Genomic DNA, 23,236 nt, shown 5'->3' with positions numbered 1-23,236 from the left:
CTTTTACTCTTCTCCTTCTTCTTCATCACCTTCTCATTCTTCTTCCAAACATCAAATTAACCATGATTTCAGACATACAAAACAAATTTATGATTACAAAAGGGAGGTGTGGGGGAGGGGAGGGATAATTTGGGAGGTTAGGATTAACAATACACATGGCTACGTATAAAATAGTTAAACAAGAATCTATTGTACAGCACAGCGAACTCTATTCAATCTGCTATAACAACCATAAGGGAAAAGAATCGGAAAAACAATATGTATTTCTCATTATGTATAACCGACTCACTGTGTTGTATGCCTTAAACTAATGTATGAATTACAAAAAAAGAAAACAAAGATTTAATTAGATTAGAGAACAAAAAGGGCATGACTGATTTTTGTTTTTTTTGTCTGTGTCTGTGGCATATAGAATTTCCTGGGCCAGGGTTTGAACCTGTACCACAGCAGTGATCTGGGCTAGTGCAGGGACAATACAGGATCCTTAATCCACTGCACGGCAAGGGAAGTCCAGAGCATGACCAAGTGAGTCTATGTGAAGCCAATGTTGAGGATTATTGAATTCTGTCAGACTTCTCATTCAAAGATAGCTTGTATGTCTTGGGCCCTATACTGTTCATAGTTAGATCCTGAAGATCTTAAGGTAATCAGAATTCATAAAGAAGAAGATACAGTATTTACCTTAGCAAGACCAATGTGATTTTTTCTCAATATTTCTGATAATATTTTTTCATATGTCTTCTCTCTCCATATGAGCTGGTCATACGAGCTGGTTATTCAGGTACTGTTTTTCTCCTCCAAATTTACCCTTTAATACTTTAAGTTGTGATACTATGGTGGGGACCGAGCATTTTTAGACTGCTGTTCTGAATTTCCATCTCGTTTCTCTTAGTTCCTTCTAATTCATGTTTGAGAAAAGTCACCCTTCCCTATCACCCAACTTTTCCCCATACCCCTTAACCTATGGCATTGTCACCACTTCCTTCAGTGAACACTCTGTGTAACAATGTCTTTTCTTGTGTGCCTTTCATCTCTCAATAATTACCAATATTAAACAATTACCATTAAAATAACTAGTGTGATTTCTTTTCTCTTGATTGAACCCTGACTAATAAATCATAGTATGGGGGATAATGCTACATTGTGAGAAGCAACTGAAAATTTCAAAGTGAGCTTAGCCTACAAAAATAAGGGTGATTGTAATGATATGGCTTAGTTTTGGATATGAAGTTGAAGTTTAAATACTGGTGTGGTATATCCAGTTAGTGTGTGGTTCTAATTGTGCCTGTAGATAATTGTCACCCTAGTCCTTATGTATAATCTTATCTTAATTTTTATTACTCAAGGACAGCAAAGGATCACACCCTCAGCAAAGCAGAAACCTTTCCTTTCACTAGTAAACACTTCATTGGGATTCACTTTATAACAATGCATCATTCTTTTCCATCATGATCACAGATTTGGGGTCACTCTGTTTTCTGCTACATACCTAGGTATCCATTGTCATCTCAACCTTCCCTTTAGAGATACCACACATTGTTTCTGAGATAGCAATCTGGGCTTTTTGAAGATCTATCCAGGAACAGGTTTAAATTACTCAACCTTTAAAATATTTTCTTGGAGTATAGTTGACTTAAGTGTTGTGTTAGTTTCAGGTATACTGCAAAATGAATCAGATATATCAATATCAATATCTATATCTATCTATCAATTCCTTTTCAGATTCTTTTCCCATGTAGGTCAGCACAGTAATTTACCCTGCCTTTTACCAAGGACCTAAATTACCTATGAATTTCACTAACAATGAACTAGTCCCTGATTGAAACCTCCCACTAAGAAATGATTTCTCTTAAATATTAGATTTTTCTTCCTCCCATGCATTTTAAAATGTCTCAGCCCTCACACCTTCTTCTCCAATCCTTCTCTTTCCTCCTGTTATTTGGTCATGTGGGCTCCTAAAATGTTCTTCTGCCACTTATGCACACACATATAATTAGCATACTTTCTCTCATATCCAATTGTAATGAGTAAATAATCAAACATTCTTTATATCCATTAATTAGAAACCAATCTCTGAGTTCCTCATATAGAGAGATCAGAGCCAGGTGGGCTGTAAAGAGAAGACACAGAGGTTGCCAGAAATGATTTCCATGCACTTCACTTTATCTCACTCTATAGGACAAAAGCACATTTTAAAAAAGACATCAAGGAGTTCCTGTTGTGGCTCAGAGGGTTACAGACCTCATGTTGTCTCCATGAGGATGTGGGTTCAATTCCTCCTCACTCGGTGGGATAAGGATCTGCAAGCTGCAGCATAAGTCACAGATGTGGCTTGGGTCTGGCATTGCTGTGGCTGTGGTGTAGGCCAGCAGTTGCAGCTCCAATTCAACTCCTGCCCCAGGAACTTCCATTTACCACAGTTTCAGCCATAAAAAGAATAAAGAAGACTTCATGAGTTTAAATACAAAGATCCTAAGAAGTATACATTTGTAGAGAGATGTGCCCTTTCTAGTTGAACAGAAAGCAGAAACCTCTAGAGACTCTTGTTGAATTGGTCCTGAAATGGCTGTGGTTTCTGTTGCAAAGAGAAAACGACTCTTGTTTTTTTCTTTAAGAGTTTAAATGTCTCTTTCAACATATAGCTCTAATCGAGAAAACATAAACAAGCATATTATGAACTCTCTACATCTCTACACCCCCTCCCACATGCAAAAAAACTTACTAAAATACACAAAAAGATTAGGTAATTTCAAAATTAAAATCTTGAATTGTGATGGCACAAAAAGTTTAAATTCTAAATGAGTCCAACTACTGTGAAGACTTTGAACTTCAGGACATGAGGATGGCCCCACAATTATCATCACCATGCAAATTATTCACTCCAGGATCACTGCTGATCAGTTTTACTGAGACAGCAGTGAACATCCCAGCATCTCTATGTTATTCTATAGGTGGTTCACCTTGAGATAAGCAAAAAGTCTTTCCAAGGGTATGTGACACTTATTTCCAACATGGAAAAGCTTGGGAGACTTCTCTATTTAAGAGAAACCAGGGAGACTTCTTATGACATGGCCAGGGGCAGCATGGTGGGATCTGCAGAAATACCTACAATAGAACAAATACTTTCATGCATAAGTTATTCTCCAGTAAAATTTTTTTTTAGAAGTTGGTGTTATGAAGCATTGGGAACTATACTATATTTGCCTCTTTTTTTTTTTTTTTGGCCACACACATGGCATGCAAAAGTTCACAGGCCAAGGATCACACTTGTGCTACAGCAGTGACAGTGCTGGTTTATTTTCTTTTCTTTTCTTTTTTTTGTCTTTTTGTTGTTTTAAGGCTGCACCCATGGCATATGGAGGTTCTCAGGCTAGGGGTCAAATCAGAGCTATTGCTGCCTGCCTAAGCCAGAGCCAGAGCAAAGCAAGATACAAGCCACGTCTGTGGCTACACAGCTCACAGCAATGCCAGATCCTTAACCCATTAAGTGAGGCCAGGGACCGAACCCACAACCCCATGGTTCCTAGTTAGATTGGGTTCCACTGCACCATGATGGGAACTCCCAGACTGTGCTGGTTTCTTAACCTGCTGAGCCACTAGGGAACTCCAAAGAGCTGGGTACTATGATGAAAAGCAGAGAGACATCTCTATAGTCTGGTGCTTAGAGCCCAAATTCCTGATAGAGGATGAAATCTTTGTGATGAGCAGCTTCTAAGATGCTCCCAATTAGCTCTTTCACCTGTTTTTCTTTTCAGGGCTGCACATGGGGCATATGGAAGTTCCCAGGCTGGGGGTCAAATAAGAGCTGCAGCTGCCAGCCTATGCCACAGCCACTGTAGTGCCAGATCCCAAGCCACGCCTGTGAACTATGCCACAGCTTATGGCAATGCCAGATACTTTAACCCACTGAGAGAGCCCAGGGATTGAACCCACCTCCTCATGGATACAGCCTAGGTTCACAACCCGCTGAGCCACAACAGGAACTCCCACATCTGTATTAATGACCCTTTATAGACAAAGTTTGGGGGGTGTTGACTAGAGCTAGTGACTTCCATGCAACGAAATGTATTTGGAAAATTATTCATGTGTTATTCCAACATTAGTGAGTAAATAATCAGACTTTCAGCCTGCTAGCCCTCTTCTGCTTTCAGCTCTCACATATTTCAGAGGTCCAGTAGATTAAGTCCATGTGGCAAGAAACTGAGGGATGCCTATGGCCAACTGCCCAAGAGGAACTGGATCCTGCCTTTGCCATATGAGCAAACTTGAAATCATATCCTCTTCTAGTCAAGCATTGATATGGTGGCAGTTCCCACCTACATTTTACTTATTTATTGTTTATTTTATGGAAGAATAGTTGATGTACAGTGTTGTGGTACCTTCAAGTGCACAGCAAAGTGATTCAGTTATACATATACATATATCCATTCCTTTTCAGATTCTTTGCTTTTATAGCTTATTACAAAATATTGAGTATAGTTCCACATGTTATATAGTAGGTTCTCACTGGTTATTTATTTTATATATGGTAGTATGCATATTTTAACAAACTCCTAATTTATTCCCCATACCCTTTACTAACCTTAGGTTTGTTTTGTGTATCTGTGAATCTAATTCTGTTTTGTAAATAAGATCATTTTTATCCTTTTTTTTAGATTCAGCATAGAAATGATATCATATGTTATATGTCTTCCTCTGTCTGACATGTTTCACTCATTATAAAAATCTCTAGGTTGAGCCGTGTTGCTGCAAATAGCATTATTTCATTATTTTTTATGGCTGAGTAATATTCCATTGCATGTGTGCATGTGTGTGTATACACACACACACAAACACACAATATATGTATATATATATATGTGTGTATATATATATATATATACCACATCTTTACCAATTTATCTACTGATTACATTTAGGTTTCTTCCATGGCTACTGTAAATAGAGCTGCTATGAACATATGGGTGCATGTACATTTTCAAATTATGGTTTTCTCTGGATAAATGCCCAGGAATGGGACTTCATGATCACATGCTAACACTCTTTTTAGTTTTTTAAAGAAGCTCCATACTGTTCTCCATAATACTGGCCTATATTTTGAATGTATACGTCTGTGAGACTTCCTGAAGTATTTAATCAAACAGTTAACTTCCTGATAAGTATATGAAAATAGGTAGTTGTCTAATGTACCAATATATATCAACTCAGCAGAAAAATGAAAAAATGGGCTGTCATTCAAAATAGCAAGAAATATCCACCTCCAATGCCCACATCTATTTCCACTGCTAAAATACACGTTGTCAACCAGGACAATCAAAAGAAAAATAGGAAGTTCTCCTTGGAGATGTAAATCTTAACTGAAAAAAAAAGAAATATATCTGATTCTGAATATAAAAGACCTAATTCTCTCTAAATTTCATTATTAGTTAATGGATTTGCAGATTTAAGGCATACTTAACTTATTTATTTATCTTTTTAAATGATTTTTATCTTTTCCATCATAGCTGGTTTACAGTGTTCTGTCAATTTGCTACTCTACAGAAAAGTGACCCAGTCACACATGCATATATACATTCTTTTCTCACATTATCCTCCATCATGCTCCATCATAAGTGATTAAATGTAGTTCCCAGTGCTGTACAGCAGGACCTCATTGCTTATCCATTCCAAAGGCACTAGTTTGCATCTACTAAACCCAAATTCATTATATGTTTTTAATTGATAGAATATGAGTTATTTTTATAAGAATCCCTATAATTTGGAAGTCAGAAGCAAGTCATAAATTTGAGCTTTCTCCTAAGATGAGGAAGGTTCCAAGGATAGCCCCTTTTCTCCTTTCCTGCTTTCACTAATATTAGCAAGTCCTCAGAGGTTGGGAGGACCTGGACCTATTTGGCTAATTATGAGCTTCTGAGCATTGAGCCCCCAAGGTCCCACAAAGGTAAATAATCACTTTTGCCTTCCAGCTCCTCAGTTTCTGGTTCCAGTCCAGTGGGATTCATACCTATATGTTCTCTTCCCAGAGTCATCCATTGCCTGCATCAGAGGACCCATGCTAGTCCTGAGAACAGTGCTTGAGTTTTCATTGCTTACCAGGCAAGAGAGGAGTTTTGGGATCATCAGTCTTTGCTCATGCCCCAGCAGAGATGCAGAGCAGCCGGTGAGTGCCCAGGGAGAAACTGGATGGAAGACAGGCTGTAGAAGCATTTTTTTCCCTTTATCACTGAGATAAGCAGGACAGCTATAGGGGAGGGAATCAGTATCCAATGTTTCAGCTAGAGGTCTATGAGGTTTAAATCCTGGTTCTGTTGGGGGTGCAGGAACTCTCACAAACAATGTTATTTTGATCCTGCACTGATTCTAGCACCTGTAGACATCTCTCCCACCACAGCAGGAAATATTTCCTTCTATACTATCTGCTAATCACCAAAATGATCATGAAGGTAATGATGACAATGATGGGAATGATGACATTGATCACAATATCATGAACATTTTATGTAGGGTTTCCTAGTGCCAGACTCTGAGATAAGTATTTTTTTTCTTTTTATGGCTGCACCTGCAGCATATGGAAGTTCCCTGTCTAGGAATCAAGTCAGAGCCACAGCTACAAGCTGGGCCATAACCACAGCAACACCAGATCAGAGATGCACATGCGACCTGCTAGATCCTTAACCCACCAAGTGAGGCCAGGAATACATACTGCACCCTCGTGGACACTGTGCCATGTTCTTAACCCTCTGAACCACAATGGGAACACTGAGATAGGATTTTTTAAGGTTACTTATTAACTTTTTTCTATATAACCTCCCCCAAAAAAGAACAATCTTCACTATCATTATTTTACAGGTAAGGGCAGGAAAACATTTATATGTACTTGTATGTAAATATAGTCTTGGATAGAAAGGGGTGGAGTCAGATTTGAATGCAAAATTCAGACTCCATTCACAGTGCATCTAGACAATATTTTCATCTGTCAGTCCAACTTGATATTTCTCTTTTCTGTCACTACGGCCAGAGACCCAGTTTACTATGCTCTTCCTTTTGGGATTCCTATAAGACCACATTGGCGAGTAGAAGGTGTCACCTGCTGCATAAGTTATAGGAAGTGGAGTTCCCATTGTGCCTTAGCGATAATGAACCAGACTAGTATCCATGAGGACGGGGGTACAACCCCTGGTCGTCCCCATTGGGTTAAGGGTCCAGCGTTGCTGCGAACTCTGCTGTAGGTCGCAGACACTGCTTGGATCTGGAGTTGCTGTGGCTGTGCTATAGGTCATCAGCTGCAGTTCTGATTTGACCCCTAGACTGGGAAAGTTTCCATATGTTGCAGGTGTGTCCCTCAAGAAAAAAAAATTCATAGGAAGTTATCTGAGACCATAGGTGGAAGTCACAGAACTTGTTGACACACAGTGATCCAGGACAGTTCTCTCTCTTTCTTTGCCCTGTTCCTTGATTTTGTTTTACTATCTACTTCCTCCTTCATGCTTATAATTTATTTCCCTTCAGTCTCTAAAGGAGACATAAAATCAGAGTGTTGGGTTACATTCTTAGTCAGGAAACAGGAAGTAGTTAAAAGATATACCTTAGGAAACAGAGCTCTGAACCTCGGCTTAGACTCTCTGAAGTGGAAGGAAACAATGGACGTGGTCAGGGCATGGGCTTCAGAGACACTCCATTTAATTTTAAATCCCTCTGTTCTACTCATTATCTGTGTGATCCAAGACACGTTCTTAGCATCTCTGAGCCTCAGCTTTATCATCTGAATTGATCTCCAGTCCATGTAACTGTAATGATTAAGCATTAAACATAATAAGTACTGAATATGTGAGTAACTATGAGATGGATGCCTGCAGTAAGTATATTTTTGGCATTATCATTATCATTATTATTAAATGCCATGTATTTCAGTAATACAAAGTTTTAGTTTTCTTCAGAGCCCTGAGAAAACACTTTATTTTTGTCCTTACACAGGCGGTTTCTGAGTGGCTGGAGGGAAACAACTGAATCACTTTCATGTATTTTTTAGCTATAATTTCTTTATCCATAATTGACTCAAATAAGCAACTATCCAAATGTCTCTCTATAAAAATAGACAGACTATGGGAACCACAAGAACAAACTGTTAATACACTTGATAAAACCAAGGGATCTCAAAGGCATTATGATCACGAAACCATAATGACTTAATCATACCTCTGTCTCAGAAGATTATGACCTGCATGGTTCTTTAAAATCAACTGTACCTCAAACATACCAAATTTTAAAAATTTAAAAATTGATAGTTTATAATTGCTTACTACTACTTTAATACATTTTAGAACATCATTTTGGATGGATATTTATTATTATTATCTTTACAATCTTATTTTAATGCTTTTGGATAACTCAAAATCTAAATCTGAGATCAGTTTGTTTCAATATTTGCTTTAACAGGTATCACAACCGAAGAACATAATTCATAAATATGTATAGGGCCAAATAAAGGTAAGAAAAAATCACATTCATTTCTGCTTCCAGAGAGCCTATACTGGCTTGGCACAGAGTAAGCTGCAAGCAAAACTATTTTTATTAAATATTGAATAGACCCTCCTTGTTTCATCTGAAAGAGAGCTTAGGCAGTGTGACTTCCACATGGAGGGTAGTTTCTTCCTTCTAGAGATGTCCACAGCACTGGACAAACAATGAAACAGTGCTTTGGTGTATCTCTGTCAGAGATTTTCTGAGGAAATCTATCATTTTCTACTAATGGAATATAAAATATTCATTTAAAAATGATATTTTCTTTATAAAGAAAGGGAGAGTGAGAGAGAGAATTTTATTGTGTGAATTAAGACACACTTTAAGATTTCTACATGTTCATGAATGAATTCCTGGACATGATGGGCTTCTATCTCTCTACAGTACAATAAAATAAAGGTCCTTAAATAATTTCTTAGGATTGCATTTCATTGATAAACCCATTATTCCAACTATGATTCAAACTCTGATTTAAGTTTTTTAGTTTTTATTAGAGAAGAGTTGATTTACAGAGTTGTGTCAATTTATTAGATTATAGTTGATTGACAGAGTCGTGTCATAGTGCAGGATGCAAAATTCATACACAGAAATCTATTGCACTTACCATTGCATCAAAAAGAATAAATCCTAGGAATAAAACACAAACAGATGGAAAGATATACCATGATCTTGGATTGGAAGAATCAATACTGTCAAAATGACCAAGGCAATCTATAGATTCAGTGCAATCCCTATCAAATTACTAATGACATTCTTCAGAGAATAAGAACAAAATATTTTAAAATTTGCATGAAATGAAATTAAAAAATAAAATACTTAAAAAAAAGAAATAGAAATGACACCAAGTAGCCAAAGCAATATTGAAAAAAAAACAGAAATGGAGGAATCAGGCGCTTTGTCTTAGCCTATACTACAAAGCTACAATCATCAAAACAATATGGTATTGGCACACACAAAAAAAAACCCAGAAATATAGAACAATGAAACAGGATAGAAAGCCCAGAAATGAATGATCCATTTGATAGTAATCAATAAAGTTAATATTTATGTTGTGATTTAAAAAAAAAAGCAGAAATGAACACAAGCACCTATGTCAACTAATTATGACAAAGGAGGCAAGAGCATAGAGTGGAGGAAAGACAGTCTCTTCAGTAAGTAGTGCTGGGAAAAATGGACAGCTGCATGTAAAAGAATGACATTAGAACATTTTACACCATACCAAAAAAAAATACCCTCAAAGTGAATTAATTACCTAAATGTAAGCCAGATACTAAAAAACACTTGAGTGAAATCAGGCAGAATGCTCTTTGACATAAATCAACAACATCTTTTTTGATCCACCTCCTAGAGTAATGGCAATAAAAAACAAGAATAAATCAAACCAAATTTGATTAGAAATTTCTTAAACCATGTATAAGAAGGTTGGCTTTGATGAGAAATCAACTACTCACAAATGTTTACGGATTACAGACATAATTTAAGAATTTTTATCAAAGCCTCTGAAAACAAAAACAGCAAAAAGCAAAACTCAACCTCAGACATTTCCCTGAGATAGTACAGACTGATGAAAATCACAAAAAATGAAAAGTAGGTACAGAATTTCATTAAAATTTAAATAATGTTTAATCGCTGGTGCACTGTAAATCAATACCATCTTTAATTAGTGATGCATGATTTTGTGCCTATAACAAAGCAAATTTATCAAAATATGAAGTGCAGCAAGAACAAATATTTATATGTTTGAATTATATTTTAGTGGTTGGACCAGATGGCCTACATATTTAAGTGAGTACTGGTCTCCATAAAAGATGGCTGTCATAACCAAATTATGAAAACAAAACATGAAAATAATTGCCATATAAAAATACAGAGTATACTGTTTGTTTTAATTTAGGATCCTTAATGTAGTTTATCTCTCCAAGTGTTACACTCCAAATCAAGAGAATTTGTATAAGATAGGTACTTTAATTTTTTTAATTTATTAATTTATTTCCCACTTTATTAAATTTATTAGGGTATATTTACTTACACTGTTGAGTCAATTTCTGCTGTGCAGTATAGTGACCCAGTCATAATATACATATATTCTTTTTCTCATATTGTCTGCAATCATGATCTATCCCAATGACAGGATACAGTAGTTCCCTGTGCTACATGGAAGGACCTCATTGCTTATTCATTCTAAATACCTTATAGTGCTTCATAGTTTCATTTAATTGGAACAATTTTCTCTTGAAGAGAATATTCATTCTATTTTTCAAATTGAGGACTGATATTTTACTGTGTTCAAGAATTTATTATCTCAAGAATTCCTTTCTTCTATAACATTCTTCAGCCTAACATCTCTAACATGACTGTGTACAGAAAAAAGTGAATAACCCAGACATGAAGAAGAAAATTCTTTTAAGAACTCAAATGAAATATTCATGAAGGTCCTGAGGTGTATGGTCTTCAAGTATGAATATTTTACTGTAGCGTTCTTGAATCAAAAATGTATACACTTATCTGGGTGTCTTGTTTTGTTTAGTCCAGCCATCTCTCTAGATTTTTTTTCAGCTGCACCTGTAGCATGTGGAATTAACTGGGCTAGGCATAGAATCTGTGGCATAATAGTCGCCCAATATACCAGAGAGACAATGCAAGATCCTTAACCCACTGCACTGCAAGAGAACTCCAACTATCTCTTCTTCTTCAAAAGGTGTCTCTTCTACATGGAACTACAGAATCTTACACATGTCTCAGAATTCCTCCTCATGGGACTCTCAGAAATCCAGAACTTCAGCCCTTCATACTTGGGCTCTTCCTCTGCATGTACCTGGTCACCATACTTGGAAACCTGCTCATTATCCTGGCTGTCAGTTCTGATTCCCACCTCCACACCCCCATGTACTTCTTCCTTTCCAATCTGTCTTTGGCTGACATTGGTTTTATCACCACCACAGTCCCAAAGATGCTGGTGAATATCCAGGCACACAGCAAATCCATCACTTATGCAGGCTGCCTCACTCAGGTGTCCTTTTTTTCCTCTTGGCTGTTTGGACAGACTACTCCTGGCCGTGATGGCCTATGACCGGTTAGTGGCCATTTGTTACCCCCTGCACTACCTGGTTATCATAAAGCCCACGTATGTGGTTTGTTGGTCTGGTGTCATTTTTCATCAGCCTTTTGGACTCCCAGATTCACTTCTTGATGATTTCACAGCTTACCATCTGCACAAATGTGAAAATCCCTAATTTCTTTTGTGGTGCTCCTCAACTTCTCCATCTTGCCTGTTCTGACACCTCCATTGATGACATATTAATCTATTTTGCTGGTGCCATTTTTGGTGGGATTCCCATCTCAGGGATCCTTTATTCTTATACTCAAATTGTTTCCTCCATTCTGAGAATTCCATCAACAGGTGGAAGTACAAAGTCTTTTCTACCTGTGGCTCTCACCTGTCAGTTGTTTGTTTATTTTATGGAACAGGTCTTGGGGTGTACCTCAGTTCAGCTGTCTCCCCTTCCCCCCAGAAGGGTTTAGTGGCCTCAGCGATGTACACCATGGTCATCCCCATGTTAAACCCCTTCATCTACAGCCTGAGGAACAAAGATATCAAGAATGCCTTGTGGAGGATTATCAACAGAATAGCCTAATGTCAGTATCTGTCTTATCCTTTTGGTTCACAGGACAGGAAAATGCAGCAAAATCCAATATGCACAACAAGAAATTTTGAATATGAACTCACATGTTATGTATGGACCCATATCGCCCTTTGTCATTTGTTTATACAGCTGTTACTCTCAGTATAACTCTAATGAAATTGGGGGGTTATTTTTGATTTACTACTTAAGTCGGTTACTCCAGGATTATGTATAGTACATCAGTACACTTGTCTCAATTTCCTTGTGCATTATCCAGAACTCTTAGTCATGAGCACTCTCATTTCTCTCACTGCAAAAGAATCATAGCTCTCTCTTTCTTGTTATGGATATCTTCTATATTTTCCTATATGTTTCCCCATTTGTTCAGTGAATCTAAACCTTACCTTTAGAACAAATACATCTATGAATATTTACCCCTTAATAAATTTGAGAAGATTCTTGAGTAGGTACAGTGGATATTTAATTTCTTATCTAAACTTTTGGAAAGTAGGCACTATTACTATTTAGTTTGGATAATCAGTTATCAATTGGGACCTTCCTGTGTAAAATGCAGATGCTTAATGCCCAAGGAGTCGATGGGAGAGGATCTATCAGAGCAGAGAGGTTTTTCCAATTTTCCTGATAAATATCCTTTCTATTCTACTCAAAGTTTCCTCAATCACATTACATAGATAATTTAAGGTTGTACATTCTAAGTCAACTATACTCCAATATTTTTTTTAAATCCTGAAGAAGATGCTATTAAGCCATGTATGTGACTAATTCATTGGAATATAAGAACAGATTAAAATATTAGTAGACTGTTGAGTCCAGAGTATAAGAAGCTTGGAAGTCGCCTCTCATTATAACATAAGTAAAAAGTAGAACAATTTAACTTGTTGAGATTCATAACATATAACATTCTATTAGTTTCAGGCATACAACATAAATATTTAATATTTCTATATGTTGTGAATCAACACATTAAATCTAGTTAACATCCATCCCCACATATAGCTGAAATTTCTTTGTTCTCTTTGTGATGCGTGAAACTATGTCTTTATGTTACCACATTTTTTTCTTCTATGCCTTTAATCTTTCAATAAATATTGAATCAATGACTTTCATTATATTATCTTCATTAAAATAGCAAGAATGGTTTCTTTTTTCTTTAACTCTGAATGATAAACCATAGCATGGGGAATAAAGGTATGTTGTGAGATTCTGAATTTAGAAGAATGCAAATTGTGCTCAGGAAACAAAAAGGGATTGTAATGGCATGTCTTTACCTAGGGTGTACAATTAAGTTTAGTGGGATGCTTTCATATTTCCAGTTACCACGTGGCTCTAAAGGTGCCTGTGGATTGTTAAGACATGCAAGTCATTATGAATAAACTTAACTTTATCTTAATTTTTGATATTCAAGGCTAACAAAAATCATGTTCTTAACAATTGGGAAAAGAACCTCATTAGGATCTCAATTTGTATCCATGCTCTTTGTTTAATTTTATTTTCATTAGAATTTAGTAGATTTACAGTGTTATGCCAGTTTCTTCTGTATAGAATTATGACCAAGTCATATATATAGATTCCTTTTCTCATATTATCTTCCATCATAGTCTATCCCAAGACACTGAATAAAGTTCCCTGGGTTATAGAGTAGGACCTCATTGCTTATCAGTTCTAAATGTAATAGTTTTCAACAACTAAACCCAAACTCCCAGTCCATCCCAATCCCTCCCCCCTTCCCCTTGGCAACCACAAGTCTGTTCTCTATGTCTGTGAGACTATTTCTGTTTTACAGATAGGATCATTTGTATCATATTTTAGATTCTACATATAAGTGATATAACATGAGTTTTGTCCTTCTCTTTCTGATTTACTTCACTTAGTATAATCATCTCATTGCATCCATGTTGCTGCAAATGGCATTATTTTGTTCTTTTTTATGGCTGAGCAGTATCCTGCTATGATCAGTGTTCTTTGGCTCCTTTCTGGTACATACCCAGGTATCTGTGCATATCAATCTTTCCATTAGAGCTCCTACCTATAGTTTCTGAGGTACTATTCTGGTTTTCTGAAAAGCTATCCAATAACTGGTTTAGTTACTCTGATTTTCCCACTAAGCTAAATCACCTACCAACTTCACTGACAGTGAACTCTGATGCTCAAACTGGACTATGAGAGGAGATCTTACAATTTTATTTTTGCAAATGAGAACTTGAGTAATTTGAGAGCTGATAGTTAATATCTTTTGTCTATATATTCAAAAACAGTATAGCCAGAGTGGAGAATAAGTATAACTTTACATTGTATAGTTTTGAAGAAAATATTATTTTTATTCAAGAAAATTTATTCTTGAATAAATATTCATGTAAAATTTTTATTCTTTTATTTTGCAAGAAAAGTGAAGACATTTAATTTTTTATATTGTGATATATTTGATAATACTGAGTTATAGGTTCCAATATTGTATCAATTTCTGCTGTACAAAGTGACTCAGTTACACATACATATTATACACATTCTTTTAATATTCTTTTCCGTCATGGTCTATCCTAGGAGATTGGATCCAATTCCCTGATCTCTACAGTAGGACCTAGATTTTTATCCATTCTAAACATAATAGTTTCCATCTACTAACCCCAAACTCCCAGTCCTGCCCTCTCCTCCCCCTCCCCTGACAAATATCAATACATTCAGTATATCCTTTCTTCCACGGACCATTAGACCTTAAATAGAGTGCTGTACAAATACTTTAGAGAAGAAACATATAGTTTGTGTTTACTATAATGAAATTCAATGGCATCCTTTTTCCCCATGTAATAGTATGCCTAAGATTTTAAAGGAAAGGTGACTATTATAAGTTCTACGAGTACAAAGAAAAAATGGTGAGGAAAGAAATTTCTCAGTTGGAGATCTAAAAAGATAATAGGAGAAGGTAGTTTTCTATGTCCCTCAAGGATACTCATCATGTGAGGGAAAATTAGTAAAAGAGCACAAAGCTTATCCTCATTTTTGGCACAAAGGTAAATGTCTTTGGTTTTTATACATGTCCTCTAAAACTCAGCTTTGGAAGTGACTTTCATATCAGATCCCCTCATCCCATCAATAAAGGATTTCAGTTTAGGATTAGATTTTGCCTACTTCCCAAGCACTCTAAAATTTCCCCCAAATCACTTCCTTTTCTATAACCCTTCTCTACCCTCCTGCCATCTTGTCCCCCAAAATTCCTCCTGCCATTTAAACACACATATAATTGGAGGCAAGATGGCAGAAGAGTAGGGGGATGCACTTGCCCTCTCCCACAAACACAACAACAACAACAACAAATCTACACAAATCTACACGTAAAACGACTCACACAGAACAGCAACTGAATGCTGGAAGAAGAAATTAAACCTACAAAAATGGCAAGAGTCTCTTGACATAACTGGGTAAAACAAGAGAAAAGAGGAGAGAGAGAGAAGGGGAATCAGGACTGGACTGGTACTCCTAAGAGGGAACTGTGAAGGAGAAATGGAACCCTCAAACCTGGAACGTCGCCTAACTGACAGAAAGATCAACCCAGTTGGAGGGATCTCCAGATGCTGAGAAAATGCAGCAGCAGGTCTGAGATCTGAAAAGCAGAGTGAGAGCTGCACAGATCATCGGAACCATGGCACAGGCCCTAAAGACTGAGATGTTCGGGTGGGGACTGGGCACTGGGACCTAGGCCCCAGAGGTTAGTCCCTGGGTGCGGGCTGGGGTTGGCAGTGTGGAGATAGCCTGAGGGATTAGGAAGCAGTGTGTCATGGGTGGAGGGAGCAATGCTCTAACAGCTGGGGAGTGGAAAGTCACAACAGAGGGAACCCGGGAGAAGGTCTGGGGCTGCAGGAGAGACAAGGCACCAGTGTTGGGGTGAGGAGAGGAGGAGAATACTCCTTGCACCCCAGCATGCATGCTTACCTGCCAGCTAGCAGAGAGCAGAGCTTCCCAGCACATCCTCCCTCCCCCACCCCAAATGTGCCTGGCCAAAAGCCACTTGCCATCAATTGAGGGAAACCAACCACCACCATGGCTTTCCCTGGCCCAGCCTGCCCACACACAGGACATGCCCCACTACTGTGGAGCAAGCCTGCCCGCCCTGCCTGCCCTCAGGAAGCACTCAACACCTGCAGAGCAAGCTGCCCAGCACCGCCCACCCTCAGGAAGAGCTCCATGGCTCAGGAGTACCAGGGCAAGCCCTACCCTGCCATGAGAAGTGCACCTCCACCACAGTGCACACCTGCCAGTCCAGCCCAACCTCACTCTTGGGAAGTGCTCCTTTGCCTCAGAGTGACCCTGCTAGTCCCACACGTGGGAAACACCCTCTGCCACAGAGTGCCATGGCTAGCCCTGCACATCCTTGGGAAATGCCCTGCTGCCTCAAAGCAGTTCCACCAACACTGCCCACCCTCAGGAAGCACTTCGCAGCAGCACCAGGGTAAATCCTGCCCAGTCATGGGGCGTGCACCTCCACCACGAAAAAGAAAAATACAAGCGATATGAAGAAGCTCAGAAACCATTCCCAGTTAAAGCAGCAGCAGAACTCATCCAAAGCAGTCAGCAATGAAACAGAAAACTGCAGTCTGGCTGACTTGGAGTTCAAAAGGGAGACAGTGAAAATACTGAAGAAATTAAGAGAAGATATGAACAGTAATGCAGACTCCCTCAGAAAGGAACTAAAAAATGTAAGTAGAAGCCAAGAACTAGAAAATTCATTTGTAGCAATAAAAATGGATATAAAGGCCATAAAAATCAGAATGAATAATGCAGAGGAATGAATTAATGACGTGGAAGATAGAATAATGGATGTCACCCAAACAGGACAACAGACAGAAAACCAAGTGAAAAAACATGAAAGCAATATAAGAGACCTATGGGATAATATAAAGCAGGCCAATCTACACATAATAGGAATGCCAGAAGGAAAAGAAGAAGAAAAGGGGATGGAACATTCTCAAGAATTGACCACATATTGGGACACAAAGCCAACGTAAACAAATGTAAGAGTATAGAAATTATTTCAAGTTTCTTCTCTGACCACAATGGAATGAAACTAGAAATCAACTACAGGAAAAGAAATGAGAAAAAAACCTATTACATGGAGACTTAACAAAACCAATGGGTCAATGAGGAAGTAAAGAAAGAAATTAAAAAAATACCTTGAGACAAATGGTAATGAAGACACAACCTCTCAAAATCTGTTGGATGCCATAAAAGCAGTGCTCAGAGGTGTCCCAAGTCATGTTTCCTTGAAAACTCCATCTTGTCCTTCTTTACTTTATCCCATCTTCCTGCTTGGAAAAACAGTCACAGTACTGGTAAATGACTTAAGCTTAAGAACAAAGACCTAAAGGCATAAGTGACTTAAGCTTACGAACTGTTATGTGCCTAGAGGTCAGAGTAAGAGCTTAACCCTTTACCACCTAAGTGGCTTTTTAAATAGTATAAGAGTAAACAAACCCTGTATCATCCACCCATAGCCACTCCTCACTTGATCTCACAATAAAAGCAGTGTGGTTTCTTGAGGCAGGGCTCTTGGTCCCTGAGACCTTGAGTCCCCTGGTTCCCACCTTTACTTAAGATAAATGTCTCTGTGTCTTGTTTTATGTTAACTCTTTTTCCTTAAGTTCCACAGCACCCATTCTTCAGCCCCATCCTGCTGAGCTGACCCCAGCACAGAGGGAAATTCAGAGCAATGCAGGCCTTCCTCAAAAAAGGAGAAAGATCTCAAATTGACAACTTAACCCACCACCTAAATGAATTAGAAAAGGAAGAACAAACAAAACCCAAAGTCAGCAGAAGGAAGGAAATCATAAAGATCAAAGAGGAAATCAATAAAAATAGAGATTCAAAGAACAATAGAAACCAAATAAATAAAATCAAGAGCTAGTTCTTTAAAAAGGTAAACAAAATTGACAAACCTCTGGGTAGACTCACTAAGAAGCAGAGAGAAAGACCGAAAGAAACAAAATAAGAAATGAAAAAGGAGAAATCACAATGGATACTGCTGAAATAAAAAAAAAAAAACATGATTGAATACTATGAACAACTCTATGCCATAAAATCTGACAATCTGGAAGAAATGGACAATTTTATAGAGTCTGACAGCCTGCCAAAACTGAATCAAGAAGAAACAGACCAACTGAACAGACCAATCACTAGAAATGAAATTGAAGAGGTCATAAAAACACTTCTTACATATAAAAGTCCAGCAGCAGATGGCTTCACAGGTGAATTCTACCAAACATAAAAAGATCAACAGGTGCCCATTCTCCTTAAATTTTTTCAAAAGTTTGAAGAAGAAGGAACACTCCCAAAGACATTCAATGATGCCACCATCACCCTAATTCCAAAATCAGGCAATGATACCACCAAAAAACAAAACTATAGGCCAATATCTTTGATGAATATAGACGCAAAAATATTCAACAAAAATTTAGCCAACTGAATCCAATGACATATAAAAAAGATAGTACACCATGACCAGGTGGGATTCATCCCAGGTTCACAAGGATGGTTCAACATATGCAAATCAGTCAACATCATACACCACATTAACAAAAGAAAAGTCAAAAACCACATGATCACCTCAATAGATGCAGAAAAAGCATCTGACAAGTCCAACATCCATTCATGATCAAAACTCTCACCAAAGTGGGTATAGAGGGAACATTCCTTAACATAATCAGAGCCATTTATGACAAACCCACAGCAAATACAATACTCAATGGAGAAAAGCTGAAAGTCTTCCCACTAAAACCTGAAACAAGACAAGGATGCCCACTCTCACCACTGATATTCAACATAGTATTGGAAGTCCTAGCCACAGCAATTAGACAAACCAAAGAAATAAAAGGCATCCAAATAGGAAGAGAAGAGGTAAGACTGTCACTGTATGCAGATGACAGGATGCTAAACATAGAAAACCCTAAGACTACTTGAACTGATCAATAAATTCAGCAAAGTAGCAGGATATAAGATTAACATTCAGAAATCAGTCACATTTCTGTATACTAACAATGAAATATTAGAAAAGGAATACAAAAATACAATACCTTTTAAAATTGCAAACCAAAAAATCAAATACCTTGGAATACACCCGACCAAGGAGGTAAAGGACTTAGGTGCCAAGAACTATAAAACATTAATCAAGGAAATTAAAGAAGATGGAAAGAAATGGAAAGATATTCCATGGTCCTGGGTTGGAAAAGTTAATATTATAAAAATGGCCATACTACCCAAAGCAACCTAAAGATTCAATGCAATCCCTATCAAATTACCCACAACATTTTCACAGAACTAGAACAAACTATCCAAAAATTTATATGGAACCACAAAAGACCCAGAATTCCAAAAGCAACTCTGAAGAATAAAAAGCAAGCAGGAGTCATCACTCTTACAGACTTCAGGCAATCTTACAAAGCCACAGGCATCAAGACAGTGGTACCTATACCAAAAGAGACAAGTGACCAATGGAACAGAATAGAGAACCCAGAAATAAACCAAGATACCTATGGTCAATTAAACACTGACAAATGTGGCAAGAACATGAAATGGGAATAAGAAAGTCTTTTCAGCAAGCATTGCTGGGAATCCTGGACAGCTGCATGCACATCAATGAAACTAGAACACACCCTCACACCATGCACAAAAATAAACTCAAAATGGAGGAAAGACTTCAATATAAGAAAAGACACCATCAAACTCATGGAAGAGAACATAGGCAAAACATTCTCTGACATCAACCTTACAAATGTTTTCTCAGGTCAGTCTTCCAAAGCAACAGAAATAAGAGCAAAAATAAGCCAATGGGACCTAATCAAACTGACAAAATTTTGCACAGCAAAGAAAACCAAAAAGTAAGCAAAAAGACAACTTAGAGAATGGGAGAAAATAGCTTCAAATGATGCAACTGACAAGGGCTTAATCTCTAGAATATATAAACAACTTATTCAACACAACAGCAAAAGAGCCAACAACCGGATTGAAAGGTGGGCAAAAGACCTGAATAGACATTTCTCCAAGGAAGAGATATACAGATGGCCAACCAGCACCTGAATCAATGCTCAACATCGCTGATTATTAGAGAAATGCAAATCAAAACTACAATGAGATACCACCTCACACCAGTCAGAATGGCCATCAGTAATAAATCCAGATAACAAATGTTGGAGGGAGTGTGGAGAAAAGGGAACCCTCCTTCACTGTTGGTAGGAATGTAAACTGGTACAGCCACTATGGAGAACAGCATGCAGGAACCTTATAAATCTTTACATAGAACTACAATATGACCCGGTAATCCCACTCTTGTGCACATATCCGGACAAAACTTTCCTTTAAAAAGACACATGCACCTGCATGTTCATTGCAGCACTATTCACAATAGCCAAGACATGGAAATAACCCAAATGTCCACCAACAGATCACCAGATTAGGAAGATGTTTTATATATACACAGTGGAATACTACTCAGCCATGAAAAGAATGAAATAATGCACTTTGCAGCAACATGGGTGGAACTGGAGCCTCTCACACTGAATGAACTAAGTCAGAAAGTGAAAGACAAATACCATATGATATCACTTATACCTGGCATCTATTTTATGGCACAGACGAACTTTTCCACAGAAGATCATGGACTTGGAGGATAGACTTGTGGTTGCCAAAGGCGAAGGGGAGGGAATAGGAGGATTGGGAGCTTGGGGTTAATAGATGCAAACTATTGCATTGGAATGGATTAGCAATGATATCCTGAGGTGTAGCACTGGCAACTCTGTCTAGTCACTTATGGTGGAGCATGATAATGTGAGAAAAAAAGAATGCATACATGTATGTGTAACTGGGTCACCATGCTATTCAGTACAAAACTGACAGAACTGTGTAAACCGGCTATAATGGAAAAAAATAAAAACAAAAAAAATTTAAAAATAAAAAAATTAAGAGAAAGTCAAATACCATATGATATCACTAATTTGGGGATCTAAAATATGGCACTAGCAATCCTATCTACAAAAGAGCAAAAGACTCCCAAACATAGCAAATGGGCATGTGGTTTCCAAGTCAGGAGGTAGGGAATGAGTTGGATGGGGAGTTTGGGGGTGTTTTGGATGTAAACTATTACATTTGGAGTAGATGGGAGATGGGGACCTACTCTACAAAGGGTACTGTGTAGGTTTGGGTCACTTTGCTGTACAACAGTAACTGAAGAAACATTGTAAATCAACTACATATTTTTTTAAAAAATATCTCCATACTCATATTCTTCTTAGCATCAACATTCCTGCCAGAGACTGAACACTGTGCAATGCGTAGCTTCAAAATGCTCCCAATAAACCCCACCACAAGTATTCATATTATTTATATACCCATCTCCTTATGGGTGTACTGGACACAGGGACTTGCTTCCAAAGAATAGAACTTGGAAAAAAATATGGGCTATCCTTTCCAACGCGAATGTGTAGGAAGACTCAGCTTTCATCTTGCAGCCCGCTCCTACCGTCTCACCACCTCACCCATGAGGGAAGCCAGCTGCCATGTTTTCAGAGGTCCACTTGGTCAGAAACTACAGGACACCTCTGGCCTTCAAAGAATGCAATCCTCTCAACAGCCACGTAAGTGAACTTGGAATTAGATACTCTTCTGGTCAAGGAACGATAGGACTTCAGCCCTGGTTGACATTTGGAATGTAGACCTCTCTGAGCCCCCTTGAAGTATTAAAGCAAACTAGCAAGTTACCAGATCAATATGTCAAAATTCCCGGTTGTGTAATGTAACGACATACATCAACTAGACAGGAAAATTAGAATATTATATTAACTAGGCTTTAAAATTTACAAAACAGCACTAGAATTTGAACTATCATTTAAAGTAGCAAAACCAATAAATCTCCAACAAACAAAAGGTAAAACCCCAAACCATGGCCACATAAACAAAAACAGGAAATTCCCAGAGACCTAAATCTTAACTAAGAAAATAGAAATGCCCTCAGAATCTCGGTATGGAAGACCTCAATCTCTGTAAATCACGTAACTAATTCAATGGATTTACAGATACAAAAGTCACAAAATTCTCTCTCTAAATGAAAAACAAAGACAAGCTGTCTGAATTTCAGGAGGAGATAAGCAGCTTTGAAGTCAGAGGGGAAGAGTAGAAGTCAGCCTCCTCCTGAGAACTTGAAAGGCCTATATCCTTCCTAATACACTCAATTTCCTCCTTTTCTCCCTCGGTTAAATCAGCAAATCCTCAGAGACCAAGGAGAGACCAAGGACCAATTTGTCTAATTACCTGCTGTGTGCATTGAGGTTTCAAGGCTGCCACATTGTAAATACTCAGCCTGTGCTTCCCAGCTCTTCGGGTAGCTTCTCCAGTCCAATGGGTTCCATTCTGTGTGTGTGATCTTCCCAGAGTTTTTGTCTGCACCAGAGGTCCACATCTATGTCTGTCTCCTGCCAGTCCCAAGAACAAAGCTGCTGCCATCTGCCTTTCTCTGTCCTGCTCCAGCAGAGACACAGCCCAGCCCAGGGAGAGCCAGGTGCAGGGGGAGACAGTTGTTTTCTCATTGTCAAGCCAGGGGGACATTTGAGAAAGCCAGGGGAAGGATAGCAAAAGGCAAAGATTCTGCTCACAAGCCAAGAATTTGATGTTGTTGGTTCTGGTGGGGATCCTAGAACACTTATTTAAATTTCTGTCTTCCTCCCACACTGCTCCAGCTTCTGCAGGCATATTTTCTATAAACTGAGAAGGAAAGAGGTCCCTCGAAACTATCCCTAAAGTGCTCCAGACAATCATGAAGGTGATGATGATGAAAGTGTTGACAATAACCCAAATGTCACAGAACTTTACCTAGGGATTTCATGTTCCAGGTGCTGAGTTAAGATTTTTAATGAAGCACTTTGTGCCTTTTCTCTGCACTACTACCCTCCAAACATGCATGAGCATCATTTTACAGTTGAGGATAGGGATAGAGTATTTTAAAGGAATGTTATCAAGGCTTGCAATAAAAACAGGGTTAAGTTGGCTGTGATTGCAGACTGTGAAACTCCTTTCATAGGGCACCTACCCAGTAC

At 38.1% G+C, this 23,236-nt stretch overlaps 1 pseudogene; it reads left to right on the top strand.

Moving 5' to 3' along the window:
- The first annotated feature begins 11,579 nt into the window (after positions 1-11,579).
- On the top strand, positions 11,580-12,155 carry LOC110259152 (annotated as a pseudogene).
- The last annotated feature ends 11,081 nt before the right edge of the window (positions 12,156-23,236 follow it).

The sequence above is a fragment of the Sus scrofa genome, unplaced genomic scaffold (genome assembly GCF_000003025.6).
Source record: "Sus scrofa isolate TJ Tabasco breed Duroc unplaced genomic scaffold, Sscrofa11.1 Contig908, whole genome shotgun sequence".
NCBI classification, from domain to species: domain Eukaryota; kingdom Metazoa; phylum Chordata; class Mammalia; order Artiodactyla; family Suidae; genus Sus; species Sus scrofa.
Note: the sequence above shows the minus strand (reverse complement) of the source record. Positions and strands in the feature narration are given on the sequence as shown.